At 43.9% G+C, this 16,268-nt stretch overlaps 1 protein-coding gene across 4 annotated transcripts in view; it reads left to right on the top strand.

Moving 5' to 3' along the window:
* The first annotated feature begins 5,981 nt into the window (after nucleotides 1-5,981).
* Nucleotides 5,982-16,268, top strand: part of CDK17 (cyclin dependent kinase 17) — a 138,036-nt gene continuing 127,749 nt past the window's right edge. Inside the window, exon 1 of one of the 4 annotated variants that reach the window (XM_001364494.4) lies at nucleotides 5,982-6,467. The gene's annotated coding sequence lies outside the window, so the exon portion shown is untranslated. The remainder of the gene's footprint in view (nucleotides 6,468-16,268) is intronic. The other 3 variants (XM_016425732.2, XM_007503241.3, XM_016425733.2) reach the window with 3 other exon arrangements.

The raw sequence follows: 16,268 nt of genomic DNA, 5'->3' as shown, positions 1-16,268 counted from the left end.
GGGCTAGGCAATGGGGGTCAAGTGACTTGCCCAGGGTCACACAGCTGGGAAGTGTCTGAGGGTAGACTTGAACCTAGGACCTCCTGTCTCTGGGCCTGACTCTCAATCCACTGAGCCACCCAGCTGCTCCTGGGGCCAGATATTCTTATCAATTGCCAAACAACTGCCACACATGGGTTAAGAAAGTTCACCTGGTTGAAACAAGGTACCCTGAGGAAAAGATGGGAGGTGGAATGTGCCTGAAGTACATTTTTTTTCAGTAATATTTTATTTTCCCCCAAATACATACAGAAACCTTTTAAAGCATTTCTCTTCTCACATTTTGAGTTCCAATTTCCTTCCTTCCCTCTCTTTTTCCCTCCTTGAGACAGTAAGCAATTTGATATGGGTTATACATGTGCTATTCGTCATATAGTGGAAGAAGACACCAAAAATACTCACGAAGAAAATAGAGTGAAAAAATATTATGCTTTGATCTGCATTCAGACTCCTTCAGTTCTTTCTCTGGCAATGGATAGCATTTTTCATCATGAATCCTTTGGAGTTTTCTTGGATCGTTATATTGCTGATAATAGCTGTCATTCCCAATTGATCATCATACAATATTGCTGTTACTGTGTATAATGATCTCCTGGTTCTGCTCTTTTCACTTTGCCTCAGTTTTTATCTTTCCAGAGTTGTTTTTTTTAAATCATCCTACTTGTCATTTCTTATGGCACAATATTATTTATTCCATTACAATTATGTACCACCACTTGTTCATTCACTCCCCAACTGATGGACATTCTAGGGCAGCTTTGCCAAAAGTTTTAGTGATCTCGTGGCCAAACTGCAACTTCAAGCTGCCTGTGAGTCCCCCGCATTACCCCAGACAGCAGAGGGAGGAAGTGCTTGCCTTGGGTGGCTGGACAGAGGGGTGGGACATGCCAAAAACGTCCTTGTAAGCTGCTGCTTCATGAACACAGTCCTAGGCTATAGTCTTACTCCACATATGGGGCCAAAAAAGTTATCCTGGCTGAAATAAGGCGCCCTGAGGGAAAGATCTGAGGTAGACCGTGCCTAAGTCAAACCACTGCCAGCACCACCGTGATTCTGCTGGGGACAGTCCAGGAACTTGAACCAACAGCCCTGCTTCCAGCTCAGGGTGCCCAGTCATCATCCTTCCTTTGCTGGGAACCAAGCCCTGTGGAGATGCAGGCTCCTGCAGGCGCCAAAGCCAGAGGTGCCGAAGTTCTTGCCCCCACACTCCTTGGCACCATTAAATGTTCCACAGAAACACTTATGATTGTAGCAGTGGAAATGATACGGAAGCAGAGGCTTTACCATCTATTTTGCCTCTCACTGCCTCTTGAGGACCACGGGACCTTCCAGCTTATTTACAGGTGAAGCTTTCCTTGATGTCCTTCCCCTCCATTTGAATGTGAACTCCTTGAGGGAAGGGACAGTCTTACTGTTCTATTTGTTTAGTGGTTGGTCCATAGCTTCCTGTGTAATTACTATACTTAAGAAGAATTTCATTCATTCATTCATTCATTTATCCATTCATTCATTTTGTACGCTTTGATTCCACTGCAAGGAGCAACAACGTAGCAGAGCACAGCTCAGGGTCCTGTACATTCAGTCAATAAACATTAAGCACTGAGGATACAAAGCAAGAAAACAGACTTTCTCTGCTCTCTAGGAGTTCCCAGTCGAATGGGGGAAAGAACAGGCAAACAATTATTTCCAAGCAAGATACAGGATAAGTGGGAGGGCATCAACAGAGAAAGGGCGATAGCCTTGAAGGGGATTAGGAAAGGCATTTTATGGACGATGGGATTTTAGCTGGGACTGGAAGGAAGCCCAGGAAGCCAGGGAAGTGAAAGTGAAGAGGGAGGGGTGTGAGGAACAGTTTAGTGAGGAGGTGGAAAGCATGTTCTAGGAAGGGCATGGAGACCAGCATCACTGCATGGGGACAGGACTCTGAAAAGAGAAGCTGGAGCCAGACTGTGAAAGATTTTAACTACCAAGCGGAGGAGCGTGTGGGTAGCTAGGTGGTATGGTACACAGAGGGGCAAGCCAGGCCTGGAGTCAGGAAGACTCAGATTCCTGAGTTCCAATGTGGCTTCAGACACTTACTAACTTAGGCAAGTCACTAAACCCTGTTTGCCTCAGTTTCCTCATCTGTAAAATGTTCTGGAGAAGAAAATGGCAAACTACTCCAGGATCTTTGCCAATAAAACCACAAATGGGGTCATGAAGAGTCAAATCTGATTAAAACACTGAACAACAATCTTCAATGAACGAAGGATATTTCATTTTTATTATTTTACTTATATATTTTAATTAATAATTATAGAAGATATAATTAATTAAAATGCTTAATGATCAATAATTATCATATAATAAATATTATTATGCTTTAGTAATAGCTTGCTATAACAAGAGGAATTTGTATTTATCCTAGAGGTAATAGAGTTACTGAAGATTGTTGAGTGATATGGCCAAATCTATTTATGAAGAATATTATGAAGATATATTTTTGTCCTGAATTGGATATCAGCCAAACATTTATTAAGTTTTTACTATATGCCAGACACTTTACTAAACTTTGGAGTTACCAAGAAAGGCAAAAAAAGAAAATCAAAAAACCAAGAAAGTACAAACAAGATGGAGACAGATAAATTGGAGAGTCAACAGAAGGAAGGTGACAACTTTAAAGTGGATAGTGTTTTGTATTCTAATTGAACTCTAGCCAACAGAAGAAGAGAATTAAATTAACTGTAAGCATAAATCAACATTTTGTAAAGGAAGGGGGCAGGAGAAGGAAAGGAAGTAATGGCCCCTAGGACAATTGTCGAATTTCCTCTTGCTGTTACTTGGAATGTGAATTGAACCATCCATTCTGACTTCTATGATTCAGTTAATTAAAGTGGGAAGAATTGAGATTTTCATTGTATTTTTCACCTGGTGTTTTGCGGCCTTTAAATATTTCCCATTGTTTAGGTTTTCCGCATTCCCAGCCCCAGCCTGCCTTGCCCTCCACTCCTCAGTCCTCATGTCATCTCCTTTTTAGTTCCATTTTAACTTTATACTTTTATCCTTGTTGGTGGGAAACCAAACTGGGTCATTTTCATGCTATTTTCCCACTTTCACTCAGTAGTTCATTTCTGAGTTGGTTTCAGAAGTGGAGAATAGAGAAGGTGAGAATTTTTTCAAATTATTTTTTTAAGGTGAGAATTGAAAGAAACAGCCACCCCCTAAAAAGAGAGCCACCCCTCCCCCCATCTCCCGAATAAAGCTCCTTAGGAATCGTAGAGGTCCTTGATCTTTAATCTCTGTCTATGTAAAACAAAGTGGAAAATTGAAGCAGGTAGGATTTTTAAAAGCTCCATTACCTGGATGCTTCAGGCAAAGGCCTTTAATTTTTGGTCTCATATACATAATTACTTTCATCTGTCCTCTTTATGCTGGCTTCTGCACAGGGGAGAGAAGGATCCTAATAGAATCATAGCTCTAGAGATGGGAAGGATCTCAAAAGCCATCCAGTCTAACACTTTCATTTTACAGATGAGGAAACTGAGGTGCAGAGAGAAGTTACTTGCCCAACCAAAGTCATAGATAGGGGGCAACTAGTTGGATAGAGTGCTGGGCCTGAAATCAGGCTTCTTCAAGTACCCGAGTTCAAATGTGACCTTAGATGCTACCTAGCTGTGGGCCCCTGGACAAGTCACTTTACTCTGTTTGCCTCAATTTCCTCATCTGTAAAATATGCTAGAGAAAGAAATGGCAAAATTGCTTCCAGTATCTTTGCCAACAAAATCCCTGATGGGGTCATGGAAAGTGGGGCAAAAACTGAAAAATGATTCAACTAAACCGACTTAAGACTGCAGCCAAACCAAACTATTCTCTGCTCCTTCCTAAGATAAATTGCATCCTCTTTCCCAAAATACCTTAGCTTAGGTCATTCCAAATATCCTTCCTTCCCCTGTTGAACTTTCCTGCCCATTCTTTAAAACCCAATCTCACATTCCTCAATTTCCCTTTTTATTACTACAATTAAAAAAAGGAAGAAGTCCATTTACGTTTTAGTTTTCTTGTCCAACAATTAAAATAAACTATTGAATGCTGCTAGATAAAGTGTAATCTTAAAGAGGAAGCTGGATGCCTTTAACCTCAGGAAGCATACTTATATGATGCTACAAACAAGGGTTGTCTCCGTGTCTTTTCCTTCTTCTAGATTGGAAGCTTCAGGAGGGCAGGAATCAATACTTTATCTGAACTTTGGATATCAAGTCAAGAAACCCTCATTAAATCTTGTATGTGCATTGTACTAGGCCACTGGGGTCTTGTTTTTGTCCAGTCATTTTCAGATGTATCTGATATTTCCTGACCCCATTTGCTGTGTCTGACTCTTTGTGACTCCGTTGAGGGTTTTCTGGGAAAAGACACTGGAGTGCTTTGCCATCTCCTTCTCCAGCTCATTTTACAGATGAGAAAATGGAAGCAAATAGGGTGAAGTGACTTGGCCAGGGTTATACAGCTACTAAGTATCTGAGGTCAGATTTGAACTCAGGAATGTGAGTCTTTCTGACTCCAGGCTATTGGAGCTCATGAATATTTTAAAAAGTTACAGTTCCTGCTCTCAGAGAATTAATAATGCATCATTTTAAGTATAATACCACTTATTCAGTTGTAGATTGAGAACTGCAAGGGACCTTAGAGGTTAGACTAAACACTTCATTTCCTGGAGGAAGACACCAAGGTCCAGAGTGGTACAATGACTTGTCCAAAGATGGACAGGTCTCCTGATGCTGAGTCTAATGATTTTTTACAATGCTGTCCTTCATTCTGGTCATTTAAGCAATTTACAAACTTACAGCAAAAGGCAAATTGAGCTGATGATGGCACTAGCAGTTTTCAAGTGGGAGGGCTCTGGGAAGGTCTCAGGGAGGAAGGAGTCTGCACCATTTACAATCTGCTCAAATTTGGGCAAATCAAGAATTTCCTCTGGACCTCAGTTTCCATCTCTGTGGAATGAAGAGATTGGCCTTTGAAGTCCTTTCCAGATTCTATTAGAGGTTTGTTAGCTAGACACTGAAATGGGCATTATTTCCATCTTGGGCTCTGTCTCAGTATTCCCAGCACATAATAGGTGCTTAATTAGGCTGTTAATGAAAAGATAACATTATGTAAGTTTAGAGACTTCATCTGTTGGCACATTCTGGCCACTCTTGATTCTTATGCATTGCCTAAAGAATTGGGAGGTTGTGACATTGTACAGGGTGTCATAGCCAGTATGGGTTTGGGGTGATATTTGATATTTGTTTCTTATTATATGAATATTAATAAAGGCTTGCTGATTGACCAATATAAATTAATGTTGACGGGGCCCTTTTTTTAGGAGCCCTTCTTAAAGAAGGGTTTTCTCCCTAGCAGGAAAAACATCTAGGAGACAGATGAATTCTGTGAATCTGGGCACTTCACTTTCTCTTCCTGGGCCTCAGTTTACCCAACTGTAATGTAAGAGAGTTGCACTAGGCTTCTATCGACCCTACCACCCTTAAGATGAAAATCCTATGACCTCTTTATAATGTCACTTCAATTTCCTAGGCCTCAGTTTCCCAAATTGTAAAACGAGGGGTGGTATTATATGGTCTCTGGAGACCCTACCAGCTTTAAGGTGAAAATCCTCTGCCTTTTTTATATCTTCATTTAATTTCTCTGGCCTCAATTTCTCCATCTGTAAGATGAGGGAATTGGGCTACATAGCCTTAGAGATCCCAGGACCTTTATGACAAGTTATTTTATCTTCCGGCCAGGAGATGCAGGTCTGTGTTGGGGGGGGGGGGGGCATTTGCTCGCTGCTGCCGCCGCCGCCGCCGCCGCCGCCGCCGCCGTCCCCAACTCTTCCCCACCCCCCAACCCCGGTTCCAGATTTCTCTCCCCCATGCCAGGGGCAGATGCTGCGCTGGGGGCGGGGCGCTCCGCATCTCCCTGGAGACCGCCCCGCCCATCGCTCCTGCTGCGAGGCCGCAGCCGCTAGGGGTCGCGCTGGTCGCGGCGGGGGCGGTGGCAGCTCTCGCTCGGGCTCCCCGGGCCGCGGCCGCTGGTTGGTTCGTTTTCCTGCTCCCCCTCCTCTTCCCCCCCACTCCCCGCCCTCGCGCCGGGCGGGGGGAGCAGGCGGAGGCGTCCGTCCGTCCGTCGGCGCAGTGCGAACGCGGCCCACGACGCGGGTCCGGAGCGCAGCCCGGAGCTGACGACGCTCCGCCGCCAGCAGGAGCCGCAGGACCTGCGCCCGCCCGGGGCCCGAGCGCAGCCCGCCGACCCAGCCGTTGTCCCGTCAGCGCCCGGCCGAGCTCGGCCGCTCTGGGGCCATGTTGGGCCGGGGGCTTCGCTCGGCGTGACTCCAGGGCCCGCGCCCGCCCGCCGGACCGCTGCTGGGGCTGCTCGCCTCCGCTCCTCTTCCCCGCGTTCGGGCTCGGCTGGTAAGTGGTCCTGGCCGGGGCAGGAGAGACAGCGCCCAGGGTGGGGGCCGCAGGCCCGCGGAGCTCGGCTCTTTTTGTTCACCGCCGCCGCCGCTTTGGGGAGGACCCGCACCCGCGCCCGGGCCCGCCCCACCGGGCAGCCACCCCGGTATTTCCGGGGGGCGGGGGCGAGGGCTTCGGGGCTGCTGCTGCTTGGCTGTCTGTCCGGCCGTGCCTTTCACCGCTGCGCCTTTTCCTTTCTTTTCTTCCCCGTCCTGTCTCTTTTCCTCTCCCTTTGCCCGGCCTCTCCTGCCCCTTCCCTCCCCTCCCTTGTCTCTTTCCCCGTCTCTTTTCCTTTCCCTTCTATCACTTAGTCCTGTTCCTTCCCCTTCCTTTCCCCTCCCCTCCCCCTTCCCTCTCGTCTCTTTCCCTTTCCTTTTCTCTGTCCATTTCCTTCCCTCTCCCATAACTCTCTTTCCTTTCCCTCTTGTCAATTTCCCTTCTCTTACTTAGCTGTCCCTTTCCTTTCCTCCCCCTCCCCCTTCTCTTTCCCTTCTCTTCCTTATCCCTGTCCCTTTCCTTTCCCCTCCCCCTGGTCTCTTTCCCTTCTCTTACTTAATCCTTTCCCTTTCCTTTCCCTCCCTCCTCCCTCTCTTTCTTGTCTTTTCCTCCTTTTCTTGTCTCTTCCCATTTCCTTCCCTGTCCCTTCCCTTTGCCTCCCCCTCCCTCTCTTGTCTCTTTCCCCTTTATAATTTCCCCTATCCTTCCATGGCTCTTCCCTTGCCCTTCCCTTACTTTGTCTTATACCTTATCTTTCCCTTTCTTCTCTTGTCCCTTTGCTTTTTTTCTTTCCTCTCCTCTGGTTTCCTTTTTCTATATTCTTCCCTTCCCAGTTTCTTTCCTTTTCCGTCCCGTCCCCGTCCCATCTTCCCTCCTTCTCTTCTCCCTTGGCCTCAGTTTCCTCCTTCATAAAAGAAGGCATTCGACCAGCTGATCCCTAAGGTCCTTTCTTTCCTTTCCTTTCCCATACTCCTGCGGCTGCCGCCTCCTTTTTCTCTTCCTCCCTCCCCGCCCCCACGGGGACGTGGGAGGTATCCCCACGCGAGGAGGTGGAGGAAGAGCCGGAGAGTCCCTGGAGACCGCTAACGTTGGCCTCCCGGAGGAGGCGGTGGCGGCAGCTGCGACGCAGCCAGGTCCTGGGATGGGGGTGGCAGGTCTGAGCCAGAGGCGAAGGGAAGAAAGGAAGTGGCAGGGCCGGCCCCTGGAGACCGGAGAGAGCTCCCTGGGCGCCGTAGGAGGGAGAGGGAGTGCGTTTCCAGCTCCTTGGAGACAGGCGGGGGCGGGGAAGGAGGAGGGAAAACCCAGACAAAGATGAGGGCAACCAGCGAGCTCCCTTCCGTGCACCCTCACCCTGCCCTGTTTCCTGGCACAAGGCAAAAGGGAGCCCTTTGGGCTGCCTGAGAAACCGTGCGGAGGAAGAGAGCAATGGGTCGCCGGTGCAGCCAGGTCTCTGCCCCAGTTATTTGTATTTATTTTTAAGTGGTTTGCCTCACTCTCGGATATGCCTCTCACATACTGCCACGCTGGTTCTGATCTGGACTTTTCCTCCTTCCTATTCCTGTTCTTACCCACTCCTTGTGGATGAGCAGGGTTTTTGCCCTCAGGTTGGCTAATGAGGACAGGATGCTTGTGCTTGTACTGACCCCAAAGTGCTGTGAACTCTTCTCTCTTCCTCCCACCTCTTCCTTCTGAGGTCTCTAAAGTCACATGGAGCCGAGCTCTTCTTGAAGAAAGAAACGGCTGATAACCCCTTGGCCTCAATCAGCCATGTGCCTCTCTCTTCTGGTTCCCCTAGAAAAAAAAATGCCTTCAGCCTTGCCCAATCGCTACTTTATTCATGTGCTTTTACAAGGTGCCTGTATTGAGTCTCAGATATTTCTGAAGGCAGCCTAGTTAGTCTGTTACTGATAGTAAAATTGCTTCATTTAGTGAGGAAATGCTGGGGTCCTTCAGGTTGGAGAAAATGTAAATAGAATGTTAAAAGCCTTTTATTCCTTTTGGTCGGATAAAACCTGGAAAACTGGAGTTCAAATTAAATTGAGTGGTTGGTTTTTTTTTTTTTTTAAGGATCCAAAAGGTAAATTGGAGCCAGTTTTGTGCTGTGCTTATTTAAGGGATTCTTAATATGCTTTCTAAGGGGGGTAACTGCTTTTCTTGTTGAAATCATCATCTCTTTGTGATTGTAACATTTGCATATTTCAAAATAAGCAGACCTGATTCTGCCAAAAGATAGAAAGAAAATACGAATGAATTTGTGGAATATGCTTTCCCACTATGTGAAGGAATCCCTTTTCTCTTTTAAGAAGGATTTTGATAAAATGCCTGGTGTGCTAAAGCTTTGCCATTAACTTGGTAAATGGGTGCCTTAGGCCAGAAGGACCTACATTTTATATCCAGTAAAACCAAGTCTGACTCTTGAAATTCCAGAATATTTCACAAAATAAAAGTGAAACACACACACACACACATATATATATATGTTTAGAATAAAGAGGCTAATATGTCATTGACATTAATATGAAAATGGTTACATTATGTTTGTTGCTTTTAAAAAAATTGAGTCTTTCCAAAACCTAGTAAAAAAAACAAACCTTTGTTTTTTGGGCTGGGTGATCCAATTGATTTTTCTCAACATAAGAATTTCCTTTTCTCTTACATTTTGCAATTTTCCCTTTCCTCCCTCCTTTTTCCCAAATTAAAGGTCTGTATTAATATGACAGCTTAGGACGTGTAACATGTGTATTGAAAGGTGGTAGTTTGAGAGACTAGAACACTTTTTTTCCTTCTGGTTGATGGATCATCAAAGTTAAAGACATGCTAATTTCTTAAATTGCCTATTACTAAATGGAACAATTAAGCTTTTAGTAAAAATTTTAATTTATTCTTTTCCTTAGAACCAAACCTAATGCTGTGAGATTGAGTCAGGTATTTTAAGCAATCCAGCTTGAAATAAGCATCTTGCAGTTGAATGAAACAGGCTGTGTTCAAGGAAAGATTCAGTATCCTGAGCTTTGTTAGAACAATTAATTAGCTTAAAAAATATATACTTGAAAGAACTAGAAAAAAGGAATTTTCATTTTCTTTGTGCTCCATCTTGAGAGCTCATAGGAAAAACAAATCATTTTTGCTGTATGCCTTGTTTTTCATCAATGTTTATTGCAATGATATTTTAGTTTTGAAATATTAATGCTCCTTTGCTGTGGACAGTTGATAGCATTTAGAAACAAGGCTCTTTTCTCCCTCTAGGCTCCATTATTTTGCCTACTTGCAACTGTTTTTTCTCTACCCATCACTTTTGTAACTGAGCAGCCTAAGGATTATCAGAAAAAAACAAAGTAAACATTCAGTAGAACCACAAACTAGTTGCTGGTGAAAGTGATGATGAAATGCTTCTTCACTGTGTTTTATATTGAATTCTCTGTTCACTGAACGATTTTTTCCCTCCAGTATAGCATTTTCTTTGTTATTGAGTAGTAATAGTGGATACATAGAAGACATTTAAATCTTGCCTTCTAATTGACATTACCAAAGGAGGATCAAGTGTTTAGCTCAGCTTCAGCAGCCCATCTGTATTTCCAGTGTGTGTAAGTAACTTGCTTAATGGGCCTATTGCTGGCTTATAAAAATTTTCTATTAAACACGAAGAGTTTTTTTCTCTTTTTTCCTTTTCCTATCTAAACTGGAGTAGTTTTAGGGATCTCTTACCTTCAAATAAGTTTCTGATCATTGGGAACTTAATATAAAAGTTATATTAAGTTATATTTTTACTTCATGAACATTATATAACTTTAAAAACTGAAAACAAACATCTTCATCGCTTTATTTTTAATCATATTTGTCACTGATATTGTTTTTATTTTTTTAAACCATTACTACTTTCTGTCTTAGTATCATTTCTAAGATTGAAGTGAAGCAAGGACCAAGCAATTAGGGTTGTGACTTGCCCAGCCAGGAAGTGTCGAGGTCACATTTGAACCCAGGTCCACCAGATTCCAGGCCTGATGCTCTGTAAACCACTGTGCAACCCAGCTGCCCCGTTTGTATCACCATTAATCACAGCTGATGCCTTGAATGAAAGAACAACTGAAAAAGCTTTGGCCATTGGGTTAAATATATCAAGCATCAAACTTGTCCTCACCAAAGGTGTTTGCTAGTGCTTTGGGGGATATATGCCACCAAGTCCAAAGAAGGGAAGTATTCCCTGTAGATGGTAGGTAGGTAAGGGCCTCCAGATGGTCTTATTTGCAGGTGACTTGGACTGATGATATCAAGATCCAAGTGCTCACAAAACCCCCTAAATTAAATCAACAGTCTCCCCAAGACTGGCCCAACTCTTCATGTTTCCCTGCTTCTGGTCGTTTCCTCTCAAATCTCTCCTCTGCACATTTGACAGATTTTAATGTTCCTAAGACATCATTCTGACTATGCTATTTTTCTGCCTAAAAAAATCTTCAGCGCCTCTCCTGCTTTTAGGATAAAATGCTCTTTATCCCTCCCACTTGCCTTTCCAGGCATTTCATAATATTCCCCTTCTAGCGGTTCCCTAGCCTGTCTCCCCCCCCCCCCCCCCCCCAGTCTCCCATCCTCTGAAGCTGCAGTTTCCTTCTAGGCTCAGCTTAGGCGGGCACCTTGTGCTTGTGCAAGCCCCCAGCGGACCAATGTATACGTATACCTTGTGTTCTTCCAGGGGAGCACACGCTTATGGAGGGCAGGAGCTGTCTGGGTTTGCCTTTGTGTGCCTGGCACAAAGTAGGACTTTATACATGCTTGTTGGATTGAATGTGCAGTTGGAGAGACAGCCCAGAGAGCTGCTCCCTCAAGGGGAAGCAGTAGGAGCCTGGCTTGTTTGACAGCCAAAGGAATTCCCCAGCACTCAGAATGACTCCCAGTTTCTCCATGCCACTGTTCCCTCAATCCTCAGTGAAGTGGGGTGGGCCACAGTTATAAGTGCATCTCTGCTAGCAGGCAGTGGCATTAGCCTTCAGGAGGCCTCAGGAGAAGTGGCTCTGAGAAACAGAAAAGGAGGAGGTGGGAAGCTAGGCCCTGGGCATAGTGGGTGGACTTCCTGGAGGAATTCTGGGAAGGTATGGACCGGAGTGTTTCCTGATAAGGAGGTAATGAGGATGGCTCAAATTCCTATCACACATAGCAGAGAGGCTTTGCTTTCAGTTGGCTAAATTTGCAATTTACATCTTTCAAAACTAAAATGGCAAATGCTTATTAAGCTGTTTGTCTTTTTTCCCCTCCTGAAACTATTATTCTTCAAATTGATTCCCCACTAAGTATTTAGTATAAAACACTAAGTGAACCCATCAGGATCCCAACAATTAGAGCTGTCCAGAGACCTTAGGGATCATCTACTCCATTATTGTTTATAAAGAGGAAACTTCTAGGAAAGCTAGATAGTAGCACAGTGGAGAGTACCAGACCTGGAGTTGGGAAGATCTGGGTTCAAATGTGACCTCAGACATTTCCTAGCTGTGTGACCCTGAGCAACTTACTTAGCACCAGTTGCCTAATCCTTATCACTCTTCTGTTTGTTTGTCTTTTTAAGGAGGAAATTGAGGCCCAAGTCCCTGAGCTAGTAAAGAGAAAAGATGGCCATTGGAACTGGGGTCCTCAGTGTCCAAATCTAGCGTTCTTTTTTTTTTTAAACCATATTTATATACTTAAGCATCAGAATAGATACTCTTTCCTTTTTTATGAGGAGAGAACTCTTCTTTGGGGATTTTAGGGAGGGTAAAGGAAAACTATGACTTCAAGGAATGCCCCAAATTATGAGCAGAGGTCACTGCCATCAACTGGACACTCGGCTTCACTGAAAACCTCAGAGAAGATAGAAGAGTCCCAGCAAACAGGTTTGGTAAACTGTTAGGTAAAGATTTACTCTAAGCCTCCTTCCATTGTTAAAATTCCATGGTTCTGAGATATCCTGATAGATCATTCTCTACTGGTTGAGTTCCCTCTCTAATAAATATTTTAGAGTTGTGTATCATATCATCTAATTTTTTTTTACTTTGGCATATTAGTGGATGAGAGTAATTTGATGCTTAAAAGTGTGTGTACTTCGTGTTCTGTAAACAGCTACATGAAGATACTGGTAAAAATCCCACTCCATTTTTTGCCATGTTAACATGAATAAAAATTGAGCTTAACCTTAGATTTTATGATGAATTTCTTAGATAGTAAACACCCTGATTAATTATCCAATGTAAAATCCATTCACTAGAGCACTGTGCTTGGTGCTGGGGGTTCAATGTTTATTTCATACCAATGCCTGGCCCTCAACGAGGTTAGAGCAGTATAAAGATACATAAGGGAACATTTATTGAAGTGGAATGTTTTCACCCATGACTTTGTTATGGGATGGAGGAGCCCCCTGGTTCTTGGGGGTAGGGCTGGCAGAAAGCTCTGTACATGGGTTGGTGGTGCACTGGATGGTGCACCTAGTCTTGCACCTTGTTGGACCAAATAGGGGGTAGATTTAGGATGCATAATGTCCGGATAGTGCTGTTTACTCCTTAGAGTAGCAGAAAGGATGTCATCCAAGACATCCTGGGTGTGATTTGAAGAAAAAAAAGACATGACCGCATCATGAGTTGTAGGGCTCCCCTGTGAGCTCCAGTGGTTTTCAGGCAGTGTCAGGAGTTCTCTCTCTGCCCTCAGCCTGTTGGTTAGATGTGAGCTGACATGGACATGGGTTGCCCTGTAGGTCATTAGATGTTATTTCCATGTGGTGAAATCAGGATAGACCGAAGTGTCAAAGAACACCTTAATAACTATACCAAGTGTCTGTGTAGTCAAAGCCAATATTTATGCCACTTTTGTAGGAAGTGCCCAGATAAAAATGTCACGAGAAAGTGTTATCATTTCATATTTGGGGGACATACTTCTAACCTAGTTAACATGCTGTCAGATTTCTTTTGGTTTCCCCAGCATTTACAGGTTGACACTGTATTTGGAGAATTATTTTTTTACTGGACTTAGTTTTTAAAATAGAGTTTGAATTCTTCAACAAAGGCTTAGCTTCCAAAGGAGACTACCCATGCCATTAAGAGATTATCCTTTGTATCCATCTTTTTGTTATTTTAAAATAATGAGTTGAATAGGGCTCTGCTTAGTAATTTCTTGAGGAGCTCCATGCACTCAGCATTGTTTCCCTCAAGGAGTTGGTAAGAACACATAATTTTCCTTCTCAAGGAGTCTACTTTTTATACTGTGAAACAACAGACTTCACCCATTTGCCAATCATCAATATGGCAGTCTCATCTGTCTGGAACTTAGCCAAAAATCAGAAAGGGAAACAAGATTCTCAGAAGACAAAATAGAAGTAAACCAAGTCATACTAAAACTGGTGAAATTTGCTCATAGGAAAGCCCCTCATCCTCCCTTTTTCTTAATTTATGCACAACTCTCACAAAAATGGTGCTATGGTCAGATGTGCTTAGCAGATTGGAATAGGGTAGCGAATTTATAATATGAATGAATGATGAATGAAAAACTTTTATTGGGTACTTGCCCTGTGCTTAGTATTGGAGCTCAGATATAGAGGCAGGAGAACCCTCTCCCTGAAGGACTGGCCCAGAACAGCAGGGCTCTATGGGCCAGAGTCTTGGGAGGATGATCAGATGGGATGTGGAGCAGGCAGGTTTGCAGAAATGGTTGAATATTATCAGCCAACATGGAGGCAAACGAGAGATACTAGAACTCCAGCATCCTAGCAGTGCGGGTCATTTAGTTTTGGTGTAGATTACTATTTCTCACTAGGCTGGGAGGATTGTATGCAATATTTACAGTTTTGTTTCTTACATAGTGACTAAAAGCACAACCCAGAGTCTTCAAGAAAATTCTCACAGAATCTGGGAGTTGGAAAGGACCTTGGTAGCAATCCAGTTCAGCCCGTTTATGAAAGAATCAATCTCCACTCTCTGTAACATACTTCTGCCTGAAGATCTCCAAGGATGGGGAGGGAAGCCACTGCATAGAGAGCTCTCACTGCCACGCAGTTCTTTCCTGGCATCTAGTCTCAAGTGGATTCTTTGCAATATTCACTCTTTGCAGCTAGTTCTGTCCTTTAGATTCAAATTGAAATAGTCTGCTCTTTTCTCCCCATGCTGGGTCTTCAGATACCAGAAGTTGGCTACTATATCTCCCCAGGCCTTCTCTCTGGGATAGGCACAGTCAGTTCCTGAAGCTCATCCCCGTATGACATGATGGGCCTTCACCATCCTCTTCGTTTTGGCTTTCAAGACACTATTTTCTCATTTTAGTTCAAGTGCCTGTTTCCAAATGACTTATCTTAGTTTTTAAGTTCTTTTCCCAATTGTCTTCAGCCTCTCTTAATTGTGTTTTGAATTGTATTTTGAGTTCTTCTAAAGCCTGTATCCATTTCGCTGTGTTTTCTGTTTTATTGCTTGGTGTTCCCTCCTCCTCTGTTCTGTGTGCTCTTTGTTCATTGCCTGTAAAGAAGCTGTCAAATGTAGTTTCTTTTTTTCTTTTTCTGTTGTTTGCTCATATTTACCCCTTCTTTACTCCCTGCAGTTGTCTTTGTTCTTGCTCCTCTCATTTTTTTGTTTGTTTGTTTGTTTGTTTTGGGCTTTTCTGCCAGTCTTCCCTCTTGGAGTTTTGTCAGCAAATCTCTCAGTGCAGTCTGTGGGGGAGGAATATTGGAGCTTGAGCTTCCCTGCCCTCTGGAGGCTTTGATTAGATTAAAGATCAGCAGTCTGTTGGGGAGGGATGTTGGAGCTTGAGCTTCCCTGCCCTTTGAAGACTTTTAATGGGATTAAGTCCAGCAGGGGGTTGGGCTGGATGTGCCCTGAGGCCAAAACCTCCTGGAAGGGGGTTGCAATAGGGAGGGTCTCCTCTACTGCAACTAGGCTGCCTGCTCTGAGCTCCTTCTCTAACTCCTTCCCCACTGTCTGTGTTCAACACTCTGAGTCTGGCACAGCTTTGCCTGAAAGGTACTCCCTCCAGACTAGTGCCTTTGCCTGCCCAGAGTTTCCATCTGTGGCTGGAGGCTTAGAGCTGGGGGTGGTGGTGGTGGGGTGGGGGGTGTACCTGGGACCTTCTTTCTCCCTTCCCCTTAAACTGGAGTGTTCTTGAATTCTTTGGGGGGCATACCTTTTAAATTGAGTTCAGCAGGAGGGTTCCTTGGCTCTGTCTTGTTGTTAGGTTTGATTTTCAGTTCCCTAGGAGCATTTAGTTTGTAATTGGTAAAGTAGGCTTTTCAGAGGTCTGAACTTTTGCTGCCTCTATACCGCCATCTTGACTCTAGGATCCACCATCCCCTTCATGAACATTCTACTTCCTACCCTTAAATTGTGCGGCTCCATAAGCCATACTCTCCATCCTTCAGATGTCCCTGGCAGTCATGGCTCTCACATCAGATGGTGTTCTTCTAGGCTTGGGACTTGTGTACATTAAAGACAGCTGGATACCCTCTTACTACTCCTTTCCTTCCTTGGGCACTAACTCCTTGAGAGTTCAGTATAAAAGTAATTACCCTTTGGAAAAACAAAAGCAAAAACAAAATCTGAAGAATTATGTTGGCTATACTTTATTTTAGCAGTTCACAATAAAAGATTTAGCATAATTCCTGACACAAGCAGACTCTTCATCCATGTCCTTCCAAAATGGTTAAAATAAAAATTGTTCCATTCTAGCGGTTAACACTTGGAACACTTTAATAAAGAGATCCATTTCCTAGAGATTTCAAGTAGCTAATTGTATATAATTATACACAAAATTGTATGGTATAAACTA

This window comes from Monodelphis domestica, chromosome 5 (genome assembly GCF_027887165.1).
Source record: "Monodelphis domestica isolate mMonDom1 chromosome 5, mMonDom1.pri, whole genome shotgun sequence".
Lineage (NCBI taxonomy): Eukaryota > Metazoa > Chordata > Mammalia > Didelphimorphia > Didelphidae > Monodelphis > Monodelphis domestica.
This window is presented reverse-complemented; position numbering and strand designations above follow the sequence as displayed.